At 35.3% G+C, this 13,784-nt stretch overlaps 1 long non-coding RNA gene across 1 annotated transcript; it reads right to left on the bottom strand.

The window, feature by feature from the left end:
* Positions 1 to 1,436: 1,436 nt before the first annotated feature.
* LOC118763501 lies at positions 1,437 to 7,039 on the bottom strand. Its single transcript, XR_004999261.1, has 3 exons — positions 6,790 to 7,039; positions 5,244 to 5,248; positions 1,437 to 1,446 (listed from the first exon to the last, which is right to left on the bottom strand). It is a non-coding gene; the product is annotated as an uncharacterized LOC118763501 (long non-coding RNA).
* Positions 7,040 to 13,784: the final 6,745 nt, after the last annotated feature.

The following is a 13,784-nucleotide window of genomic DNA, read 5'->3' as shown; positions in this document are numbered from 1 at the left end:
TATAACCGAACATACATACATATATATATATATATATATATATATATATATGCATATATGTATATATATATATATACACATACACACACACACACACACACACACACACATATATATTATATATATATATGCATTCACATACACATACATACACAACATACACGTGTATAATACATTTCAATTCGAGGAAATGTAATGTGTTTGGGTCTTTTGTGCATTTTCACTCCACCTTTTTCTTTCTCTACAAGAGTTTTCATATGAGTTGCTAAAAGATATCAATGCTATTAATGTTCGGAGTTCTTCAACTACTACGATAGCGGTTAGTCCTAGATTCTTTAATACAACGCACCTTAAGTATCTTTACGATGTTTTAATTATGCGACAATACAACGCTTACTATTAACAAACTAGCCCTTAAACCAATGTTTAGGAATGCGATAGTTCTGCAACTGAGAGACATGACATCAGCGAGGTTGAAAAATCCTTAATATTACCTGCACTGATATTACAGGAAGATATGTCGTTTGCTTTTGTACCAATTCTTACGTCTTGAAAGCTTTCTGAAGAAAATAAAGATGACCGAATTATCCAAAAGGTGATATGTTAGATTGCCTAAACAAATAACGATATGTTTTGTCAAGCAAGTCTAGAGGAGACATCGAGATGAATAGACGGATTACTGGACGCCATGAGATATGATGGGTTAAAAACCTTAGAGCTGATAGGATATTTAATCTCACCATTTCTAAGGAAATATTCGATAAGGCTGCTCACATCTAGAATAATGACCTGGTTTGCTTTGGCTTCAAAGATGAGATAGTTTACATATCCATCATAAAATTTACTACACGTAATTATAGAGCTTGGCAGACTGAATAGATTAACCTGCTTTCTGTTCGAAAGTTAACACAAGCCTAGAGGGTGATTTCCTAGTCTGTAGAGACATAGCTATAAGAATTATTTTAATAAATGTTCCGTGAAGGATTATAACAGCTACTATCCCAGCTGGAAAATTATTACATGCATGTCACACGAAGAGTCTGCTCCAAAAGTGACGTCAGATTTCTTACGTTCCACTAAACAAGGCAGTGCTATAGAATAACTGTTGGTATACTAAAATATATTAGAATGCATGAGTGTTTATAGGTATATACAGTGAGGGATAGGTAGTGCTGCAGGCAAACACAATTAGGTTTCACGTACACGAAACAGTCACACATACAACATCGTAATGTATACACACGCGTGAATATAGAATCAAGTAGACGCATATTACAAAATGTATTCAGAAAGATAAACACATGCATCAGTACCTCCACCTCAGATCACCATGAATTCCGTTTATAGCTACACAGTGAAGAATTCGGTGTTTGAGTTCAAATCTATTTGAGCAAGACTTGCTTTCTATGCTGAGCATATCACACTCACACCTGCCTGTGTAAGTCTCTCTCTCTCTCTCTCTCTCTCTCTATCTATCTATCTATATATCTATTTATTCTTCTTTGAATAATATATAGTCTATTGACTAATTTTTTCTTTCTCGCTAGACCACTGGTAACAAAGAATTTTTCTATGAATATTCTTGCTACCCTATGAGTTTAATTAATGATATATATATATATATATATATATATATATATATACGTGTGTGTGTGTGTGTGTGTATCTCTCTCTCTCTCTCTCTCTCTATATATATATATATATATATATATATATATATATATATGTATATATATATATATAATATATATATATTTATATATATATATATATATATATGTATATATATATATATATATATATAAACCAGCTTAGAGAAGAAGAAACGAAACCAACCAAACGAATCGAATCGACGCGAGGGCGCTCAGTCATACAATAGTGTAATAAATAAAATATATGCATACAAACATATATGTACGTACCTACATCTACATGTATATATACATGCATATATAAATATATATACGTGTGTACAGGACACCACAAATAGACGTAGAACTCAACGAGAAACGAAAAGGTAAAAACAGCATGGAACGGACGGTTTTTTTAACAACGAAAAAGCAGAGTACAAGACAACTAAACAAGGAAAAATCCCCTTCATCAGCTGTCCCTAGTTCAACTCCAGCGTGTTTCGAAGGTGAGGTGGTTGGACAAAATCGAAACTCCTCAAAATTTCTAACAAATTTATTTTAAGATGGAGTAGGACCGATTTTGGCAGTGATTACATTCAATTCTATGAGGTATGGACTCGTACAAACTTTGAATTGTTTCTAAAGGGATTTTCGTCCATTCTTCAGCTAAAACAGTCTCAAGTCTTGTAGTAATGATGCTGGAGGATATCGACTCCTTATTTGTTTTCCTAAAATGCACCATAAATATTCCACAATAATGAGATCTGGGGACTGTGGTGGATAGAAACGATGTTCAACTTCAATAGAATGTTCCTCCCACTATTCAGTAACAACCTTAGTTGTGTGAATTGGTGCATTATCACCCTGAAATGTTGCGTTTCCCTCCGGACACGCTTCTGCAACCATAGCATGAATTTGATCAGATAAAATGCTTAAATAGATTTGACTATTAATTCTGCCATGAAAGGAAACCTTTAGGCCAGTGGATTTCCAAAATATATCCCTCCCCAAAATCATCACAGATCCTCCTCTATGTTTAGCAGTTGGAAAAAGGCAGTCTATGACAAATGCTTCTTTTGGCTGTGTCTAGACGTATACTTGGCTGGTGATCGGAAATAATGTAAAGGATAACGAGTCCGAGAAAATAACATTCTTCCATTGCTCTAGGGATCAATTCTGTAGGATTTTACTCCATTCTAAACGCTTTTCAACCATTCTTTTTGAAACTAGTGGTTTTCTAATTGCAGCCCTCCCGTGAAATGAAGTTTTTTGAAGCTCCCAGTGAACGATTTTTGTGGTAACTGGGTTCCCGAGGTGGTCGTTAAGCTCTCAGTAATTTTGGGAGCTGCACTTTAGTGACACTTTCTAACAATTCGCGTAAGAGTCTGACGGTCCCTATCTGAAAGTTTTGGTTCTCTGCAGGAATTTTTTTTCGACAGGGAGGCTTTTCTCTCATTTTCAAAGGTTGTCATGACTTTCGAGTGAGTACTTCTTGATGCACCGAACATTTCGGCTGTTTTTGTTACGCTAGCGCCTGCCATATGAGCAACAACAATTAGAACCCATTGAAAGTCCGATAGATCTGTAATTTTAATGAATTTTAATTACGCTATTTTTACGTACTTAACTCGTTTGTTTTCATACTTCATGTTGTGTAGAGCTTCTGACGACCTGTATGCATATATGCGTATATATATATATATATATATATATATTATATATATATATTATATATATATATATATAGATATAGATATATATATATATAACATTTTATAATTTATTGAATGCTATGCATCGATCTCCAAGTGTATTATATATATATATATATAATATATATATATGTGTGTAAATCTATCTATCTATCTATCTATATATCTATCTATCTATCATGTATATATATATATATAATATATATATGTGTGTGTGTGTGGTGTGTGTGTGTGTGTGTATGTGCGTGTATGTCGATACGATATATACTATACATTTATCTATATATAGATATATACATATATGCATATGCATACGTCTTTGTGCGTGTGTGTGTGTGTGTGTGAGGGAGAGAGAGACTTTGCTATATAAATAATTCTTCCGTATCGAGTAGACAATGAACTAATTATATGTCAATTTTTATAACTTAAGCTGAAAATGTGCAGTTATTTTGATGCTTTAGTATTGCTTTAGTGTTTGGGGATGCGTGTATGTACGAGTGTGTTACTGTGAGTATGTGACTGTGTGATTGTGCATTTATGTTTGTGTATCTCTGATATTTCTCATTCCATTTTTGTTTTATACTAAGTGGAAGAGATAAGTATAATTGTTCCAGATCATATTCCCTTCCAATATTACTCAGAACAAAAGCAACATCATCGACAGCAGTATTAACTGTTAAACAACTGGCACCAAGAAACATCAGAGCTAATAATATTAATATTGTTTATCATCTTTAAAATGTCACAGATCTTTGACATTTTTAGCCAACAGAAGCACTTAGAAATATCACTAAACATTATAAATAATAGCACACTTATAGGAAAAGTGTGTTTTGGGTTGGAATGGATTAAGAAGAAACAGTAAATATAGAAATATCGAATTAAATAAATGGCGTGTTTATTCATGTTTACTTCGTTATTATTCTCCTTCTGATCAAGTAGCAAAAACAATGATGTCAAATTTCTCAACAAGAAATAAATATATAAATACACAAATAGATATTTAAATATAGAAAAGCTGAAAGTAAGTCATAAAATAAAATTATTTGTAATAGATTCTCACAAAGGCAAAAGGTCAGCAATTTTCAATGAATGGGTTTATTCGTTACTATAACCCCTACCCATGTAGTTGGCTGTATATTTCATCACGTCACGGAATTTGAACTCACATCGTAAGGAAGATTCTGTCAGCTCGACACCATCAATAATAATATAAACGATTATGATGATAAAAATAGTTGTTGCAATATTTTCCCACAAGGGTAGATTTGGGGAGGCGGGGATCAATCGATTACATCAACTCCAGTACTCAACTGGCACTTAATTTATCGACCCCGAAAGGATAAAAGCAAAGTCAACCTTGCCGAAATTTGAACTCAGAACGTAGTGACGGGCGAAATACTGCTAAGCATTTCGTCCAACGCGGTAACGGTTTTGCCAGCTCGCCACCTTAATGATGATGATAAGGGTAGAAAGCGTGACTCACATTGTTAGTGCTTGTGAAAGTCTTGCGCAGAGAGTGTACAAGCGTAGACATGACAAGGTAGCCCAAAACCTCCACTTGCCGTAAGTATTAATATGAGGTTACGTGTGCTTGGTGCCAACATAAAGCGGAAAAGGTAATCGACGAAAAGAGGAAGGCAAAAATTCTATAAAGCTTGGACTTGTAGACAAGCAAGGTATTATAGCATCGAAGGCCGAGTATAGTAAACTTTATGAGGGACAAACAACAATAGTTAACGTGGCAGTGCCAGCAGATCAACGTATCATAATGAAAGAAAGAGAAAATGTTGATAAAATATCGCGACGTAAGAACTGAGATCACTAAGATGTGACAGCCACGAGAGTCAAACATAAAGGTTTTCCCTATTTTTATTGGAGCATTGGGTTTCAATACCACCCAATCTGAAAAACACATTTGAAGACTTCAGAAAAGCCCTACAATTTTGTGTATTTCAAAAGTCGGCATTATTTGGAACTATACACATATTGTGTAAAGTAATATCTGTCTGAGGTCCTTGTTGTGACTTGACAAACAGTACAAATCCCCGGTAGTTAAAATATCTTCAATCAACAACATCACGATATTGTATACTGTGCGACGTCTACTATAATAATGATAATAATAATAATAATAATAATAATAATAATAATAATAATAATAATAATAATAATAATAATAATAATAATAATAATAATGATGATGATGATGATAATAATAACAATAATAATAGTAGTAGTAGTAGTAGTAGTAGTAGTAGTAGTAGTAGTAGCAGCAGCAGCAGCAGCAGTAGTAGTAGTAGTAGTAGAAGTAGTAGTTGTAGTAGTAGTAATAATAATTATATTAATAATAATCATGCACTGGCTCGCATTGTTTCTTATCTTAACTGATTGGAAGTGTCATCATGTACATTGTTTTATCTTGGTATAAAATATGGGCTAAAGCAAATATTCTGCTCAGTGCCACTGATTTGCTTGTCACTTATTTGATCCTACCCATCTGATCATGTCCCTGGTTGCTTATGATAGAAGTAGTGGGGGAGCATCGAAGCCATGTATTTAGGGGAATTCTTTGGGGTTTGTATAATTTACCATTGAAAACATTGGCGTTTTGTTCAACATCATTAAACAACCCTTATTCAGGGATCTCTTGAGCAGGAAGGGTTACATGACCTGAAAAATATTCTAACTGGACCTCACCTGCAAGGTCATGCTTTGCTTATCTCGATATGAGATCACACATCGCACACATATGATTGTGATACTTGTACCTCGTATACGCTTATACGCTTGTCGTCATGATAGGTATATTACGCTTAGTACTCCAGTGTTACTTTGATGGCATACATAGCTCTCCCACTCAATCACAGCTCTGCATGGATGGATCATAAAAAGGCCTTCGACAGCGTGCCACATTCATGGATCTTGAAATCAAAGGATATCTTCAATATTTCTCCCGTGAATTCAAACTTCCTGAAGCACAACATGTCAATGTGAAATACGAATCTACAATTATACCTCTCTGATAGAGTACTGACCACAACAAATATTAATATGAAATGCGGCATTTTCCAAAGTAACTCACTTTCATCTTTAATTTTCCGCATAGCCCAAATACTCGTTACAAGTGAACTTTACAGAACAGGGTACGGATATAAACCTGTCGACAATAAAATAAGTAATGTGTTGTATATGGATGACTTAACAATCTATACGCAATGTCATAATGGGCTTGAAGGACGTCTATGTACTGTCAAAGCCTTCTGTGATGACAATGGGATGGAATTTGGACTTGATAAATATGCTAAGGCCACTTTGCAGATAGGGAAACTGAAGACCTTACATTCAATGCTGTCGGATGTTGACAGTCATAAAAGAACTCGAGCAGGAACAAACTTACAAATAAGAGTCTCGAGAAGCAACAAACTTGCAAATAAGAGTCTGACGCTCCTTATCTGAACGTCTTGGTTTTCTTCTGGAGTTTTATTTCGATGATAAGGTTTTTCCCTCTTTCTCAAAGACAGTTATTACTTTCAAAACAGTACTTCTTCATACACCAAACATTCCGGCTGCTTTCGTTACGATATCGCCTGCCATATGAGCAACAACAATTTGACCTCTTTGAAAGTCTGATAGATCTATCATTTTAATTACGTTTTTCCGATGATATATGAAAAGAAACAACAATTTTGGCAAACCATATTAGTCAACAATAATAATGACATAAAAATAAACAAGCATTTAACGATTTTATAGATATTTGAATATTATGATGCTATGATGCTAGGTGTTTCCATTATTCTGCCCAAACCCTGTATATCGTCTAGTACGTGTCCAGGGGACATGACTGTGCCTCTATTAAAGTAAGAGACAACCCAGCGGCAGATCGTGAGCAGAATCACGCTCACGATGAAATTACTAATTAAATTGCTTGCCGTTATGTTTCTCCTCCGGAAGCTATGTGGAGTCTGTCAGAGTTCAGGTGACATGACACATCTCACACTCTCTACAGACTTGCAGTACATCTTTAAGACCCGCAAAGAGTTTACTTTCACAGAGACAACGCTGAGCAAGCTGCTCAGACACATAGCGACCGTGACGCTACTCTCACTTCACACTGAATGAGCTTGATGATGATGCAAGGAACAACTTGTACCCTGACATATCGCTGCATTATGTGCTTAATGAGCGCACTAGAACATGGATAACAAGGCAAAATAATACTAATATCATCACTATAATATATATAGTGAGCCCTAGAGATACAGAAAAAAATTAGTTGAGAATGTTGCTGCTGATTGTTTCAGGCACCGTGAGCCTCAAGAATTTGTGCACTGTAGAAGGAGAAATCTTGCCAACATTTAAGGCAGCATGCCTGTGATATGGTCTTCTCTCAAACGATGACACACTGCAACATGCATTGCTAGAAGCTGCTGCCTGTCGGATGCCCTTAGAGTTACGTGTTATGCTTGCTGCCCTGCAAATGCTCTTCACTTGTGGACCACTCACAAGGATTCCATGATAGATTTCTTGCACCAAGGTTTTAATGCAGAACTGGCAGAAAACATGGTACTGCACTCAATTGATGCAATTCTGATAGAGGATGACATTAATTGTTTAGCAATTGGGCTGGCTGAACCTTTTGGGTTACCGCAGATTGACCAACATGAAGACCTCTGTCACCCAGGCATTGTAACGCTTACTGATGAACAGAGACTGATTGCTTGAATCTGTAGATAAGAAGAGGAGAGTTGAAGTGCCCAGTCACTCCTGTTTCTGTGTAGATGCACCAGGTGGTTGTGTTAAAACATATGTTCAATTACATAATTTCTTATCTAGGAAGGAACAACGTGTGCAGTGGTACTTGGACAGCCGTTGCTTCTAGACTCCTATCAAGTGGAAAGACTATCCATAGTTTGTTCAACTTGCACGTGCCATTCACGGAGACGAGCTTTTTTAATATACCAGCCACTTCAGACCAAGCAAATCATTTATGAAACCGGATTTTGATCATCTTGGATGATGCTACTATGGTCCCTTCATTTGCTCTTCATGCTATTGATAAAGCCTTGCGAGATAGCACTAGCATTGCTGCTGATTTTTGTAGTAAAATTGTGCTGTTGGAGGGAGAGTTTAAGTAAGTCCTACCCATATTGCCAAGAGGAATTTGTGAGGCAATCATTGAATAGAGTTCTATATTTAAGAGATGAAGAAGTATGTGCATTATGTATATTATTTATATTTGACGGATATTTGTCCTCATCTTGCTTGTTGTTAGCACAACGTCTCGGCTGATATACCCCCCAGTTTCATCAGGTGTCTTGGGGAGATTTCGAACCGGGGTTCTCATTTCTAAGGTATTTTTCGATGTTATAATTATTATAGCTCCAAACATAACTATTGTTTACACTTCTCTCATCAGAGTTAAAAATAAAAAGACTTGTTAAAACTTTAAGAGACATGAAAGACTTGAGAATTTTTAAAAAACGAATGCTTTGTCGGACCATACTGTTCATGTGGATGATAGAATTAGAATTAAAGTATTTCTGTATACCTCCTTGAGGAAAATAGCATGGCTCTATGTTGTGAGTGGGGAGTACCACGGACTGATTGGCACTGGCAAACTTTGCACTTATGGTGGACACTCCCAAGTTTCTCTATGTGTTGTTTATGTTCCCAGCTTAGGATTATCGTATGTTAAAAAAGGATAGAATTAATAGCTAAAATGTATGCATTTATAAACAGAACTGTACAAATAAATGCAATATTAGTATTTGCTGCCTACGTATTTCATTCTATTATATATATATGCAGAGATTTCAATTACTCTTTTCTTCAATGTGTTAATTTATACATACATATATGTAGAAAAAGTATGTTATTTACTCAACATTCTGTGAATCGGTTCGTAGAAATTCCACGTATCCCGCTAGTAGAGTAGTAGTAGTAGTAGTAGTAGTAGTAGTAGTAATAATAATGATAATAATAATAATAATAATCTGGATACAAATGTTACGCCAAAATAATCAACCATCTCTTTAATATGGGCGATCTAAAACTGTATACTACAAATGATAAACAGCTGGAAACATTACTACAGACAGTACCTGGATTTACCAAAGAAATAAAAACGAAATTAGGCTTAGAAAAATCTGCCAAAGTAACTATAGAAAGAGGAAAATTAGCTGCGAGTAACAATATCATATTAGATAAAGCAATTGAAAAATAAGAATTAGACCAAAGCCATACAAATATTTAGGAATATATGAACGAGATACGATGCAACACACACAATTGAAAGAGAAGATAAGAGAGGAATACTATAGACGAGTTAGATTAATATTGAAAGCAGAGCTCAATGCGAAAAACAAGATAAGTAACAACACTCTAGACGTTCCAGTTATAAGTTACGTCTACAGAAGTCTTAACTTGATGCTAAATGAACTAATCAAAACAGACAGGTAAACAAACAAAATGATGACAGGATTTAGAATGCCCCACCAAAAACCTAAAATAGAAATGCTATATACACAACGTATCGAAGGTGGTAGAAATTTTATGCAGCTAGAAAATATGACTACAGAATATCTAGTCCTACCATAGGACTACATAATATCTACTTCAGAAGCAAGGAAGACTAATACAAATAGGCACGAATCACGAACAAAAACAAAATATAATTTGTTTTCTGTCTTCAAGGAAACTGACAAATACAAAAAGTTGTCATAGTACATACAACTATGAAGAAAAAGATGAGACACAAAATGCTGAAAATCAACTTAATTCCAAACTAAAGCTGAAACAGCAAAATAACATGATAAAAACGAAGGCGAGAAAGGTCCCTACATGGCAAATATTGGGTTAAGCTAAACAGAAAAGGAATAGGAAAAGCAAAATCCCAACAAAGGCTGAGAAGATCAGGACTCAAAGCAGAGACTGAAGGATTTTGTATTGCATCAGAAGATTAAAACCTTTAAAACAATAATTACAATAAACAAATAAAGAAAAGAAATAGAAGTGCAGAACATGTGGTGATGGAGAAGTATCAATAAATTATATTGTCTTTGACAGGCCAGTCCTGGTTAAAAAGGAATATATTCACAGACCCGACACAGTTGCGATCTATACACATTGGAAGCTATGCCAACAATATGGAACAAAGACAGAAGAAAAATGTATAGGCGCACGCCAAAAAGGTTCACAGAAAATGAGAATGAAACCATACTCTGGAATACGCCAATAGACACAGATGGGGAAATTAAGGCTAAATGCCGGATATAGATGTCAGAGATTACGAAGAAAAAATGCTTTCTAATCGATGTATCAATATGAACAGGTGGCAACGTTTCTCTAAAAGAAACAGAGAAATGTTCAAAATACAAATACCTGGATATAGAGGTAACTCGAATGTGGAGTCTAAAAACAGATACAATTCCCATTGTAGTAGGTGCTTTAGGTATGAAAACAAGACATTTGGAATAATACATAACAAAAGCACCAGTGATATTCTGTGTGTTTTACATGTTAGTAAAACACACAAAATATCACTACTAGGCACTGCACACATCCTAGGTAAAACGCATTCAATACGGTGAAGATAAGAGCACCACAAAACCTCAGCACATACCCAAAGCAAGTAGAGATGCGCTCGGTAGTATATTGAAAGCACATAATAAAAATAAGACTACTGAATAACAATAATGATGATGATAATATTATCATCGAAGCCAAAATGATAATATAGACCGAGCAACAACCTATCAGTGTCTGAGTATCTCAAGATTGAAAGCAGAGTTTGAATGTTTCATATTGGCAGCACAAGATCAACGTTTGCTTAACAAAAACTACAAGGCTAACTTTCTTAAGAACTGTTCTGACCCTAAAAGCAGATTCCGCGTTAATTTTGATGAAACAATAGGCCATTTCGTCTCAGGATGGCTTGTGCTGACACCAAACGAATAATAATCGCTATGATAAGATAGGACAGTATTTACATTGGAAAATATGTAAACAGTACAAAATCAGTATTGCTGCTCACGTGTATGAACATCATTTTGAATCATTCGTTGAAGGTAAAAATGTCACTATCGTCTGGGATTTTCCAGTCAATAACGATTTACGTTAACCGACCAGACATAGTCATTAAAGATCGGAGAAAAATACTAATAGCTGTAAGTGTTCCCACTGATAAAAATATATCTGTAAAGGAGTTTGACAATTTAAGCAAATATAAGGGCCTGGAATTTGAGGTATAAATGATGTGGCATCTTGAAGTGAGAACTGTTCCTGTGGGTTCCATGAATGATGAGAAATGGATATGAGAAACATCTAAATAATATCGCAAAAGAACCATGCTGATAAGTAATGCGCACATCGTCAGAAAAACCATATCAATTTAAATGTATGCGCTGTTTACATTATTTCTGATATACCCTCCAGCTTTCATCAGGTGTATTGGGGAAATTTCGAACATGGGTTCCCATTCATAAGGTATTTTTCAACGTTTTTATTATTATTATTATTATTATATTATTATTATTATTATTATTATTATTATTATTGTTATTATTATTATTATTATTATTATATATTATTATTATTATTATTATTATTATTATTATTATATTATTAATTATTATCATCATCATCATCATCATCATCAACATCATCATCATCACCATCACCATCACCACCACCACCACCACCACCACCACACCACCACCACCACCATCACTACCACCACCACCACACCATCATCATCATCACATCATCATCATCACCATCACCATCACCACCACCACCACCACCACCACCACCACCACCACCACCACCACCATCACTACCACCACCACCACCATCATCATCATCACCATCACCATCACCATCACATCACCACCACCACCACCACCACCATCATCATATTTCATCATCATCATCATCTTCATCATCATCATCATCATCATTATTATTATTATTATTATTATTATTATTATTATTCTATGTTTGACTTTTGCTTTATGTCTGTACAAGTTGGCTCCAAGTCTCACCCAGAGACCTCAAGAGACAACAGGTTGGAAGTTCTGTGCCATATATTTTTTTTGTTTTTTTATGGTGTTGTACTAGTGAATATCTAATACATAAAAAAAATGAATAAATAAAAAAATAACTTCAAAAAATAAAAATAAAAATAAAAGATTAAAAATAAGAATAAAAAAAAAGTTTGTTTTAAACCTTGGGATTATATAGAGAGTATTTTGCGTAGGATATGAGCAGTTCCCATGAGTACTATCTTTTGAATTTCTGCCAGTTTGGGGTTTCCTGGTATCTGAGTTAGGTAGCAATCAGTCCTTTCGCTATCATTCCCAGGGCACCTATGACAACAGGTATGTTTTAGTCTTCAGCTTCCACATTTTGCTGATTTCTATTTCAAGATCTTTATATTTGCTCAGTTTTTGGTAGGTCTTGACAGATACGTTTATATCGATTGGGACAGTCATATCAATGAGGAGGCAAGTTCTTTGTCTGAAGTCTTTCAATATGATGTCTGGCCTATTTGCATCTATCTTCCTGTCAGTTTGAATGGTGAAGTTCCAGAGGAGTGAGATGTGGTCATTTTCAAGCACTAGAGGTGGATTGTGTTCCCACCAGTTTTTTTCATGGGGCAAATCCAGGTTTTTGCAAATTACCCAGTGAATATATTGTGCAGCTCTATCAAGCCTATTGAGGTACACTGTAGGCGCTAGAAGACTGCATTTGGAGACAATATGATCAATGGTTTCATTTTGTTGTCGGCATACACGACATGTTGGGCTACTGCCGTTCTTTAATATGTTGGCCTGGTAGTTTCTTGTTGGTAGCCATTGATCTTGAGCTGCTATGATAAACCCCTTTGATTAAGATTTTAATCCAGAGGCCATTAGCCATTGATGGGTAAGGGCTTTGTCGACATCTGCGTTATTCGCTCTCTTTGGGTATTTGCCATAGAGAGGTTTTTCTTGCCATTTATTATTCAGAATATCTAAGGTCGCAGTTTTGGCACAGGTTTTCATGCGCCTAGCTTTTTCTGTGCTTGTTTCTTGTATGTCTATCTCTAATTCCGAAATTGGTTGTATTCGGAATTCACTTAGATATTCCTTTGCCTGTTTTGTGACAGTATGATGCTTTCTTGTTTTCATGTTTTGAGACAAGTTTTAAAATCCAGTCCTCAGAGTTTTTCAGGTAGGTGTCTAGGCCAATTGTAGCAATCTTCATTGTTATTGCCAGTTGCAAAAGACCACGGCCTCCCCCTTTTCTTGGCAGATAGAGTCGTTCTGTATCTGCCTTAGGGTGGTGCATTCTATGCATTGTCAACAGTTTCCTTATTTTTCTGTCAAGCTGACATATTTCAGTAATTGACCAGTTAACCATATTGAAACTGTAAGTCACGACTGGTATGGCTAAT

Source organism: Octopus sinensis, linkage group LG5 (genome assembly GCF_006345805.1).
Source record: "Octopus sinensis linkage group LG5, ASM634580v1, whole genome shotgun sequence".
Taxonomy (NCBI): Eukaryota; Metazoa; Mollusca; class Cephalopoda; order Octopoda; family Octopodidae; genus Octopus; species Octopus sinensis.
The sequence above is the reverse complement of the archived record's forward strand: the minus strand, read 5'-3'. Positions and strand labels throughout refer to the sequence as shown.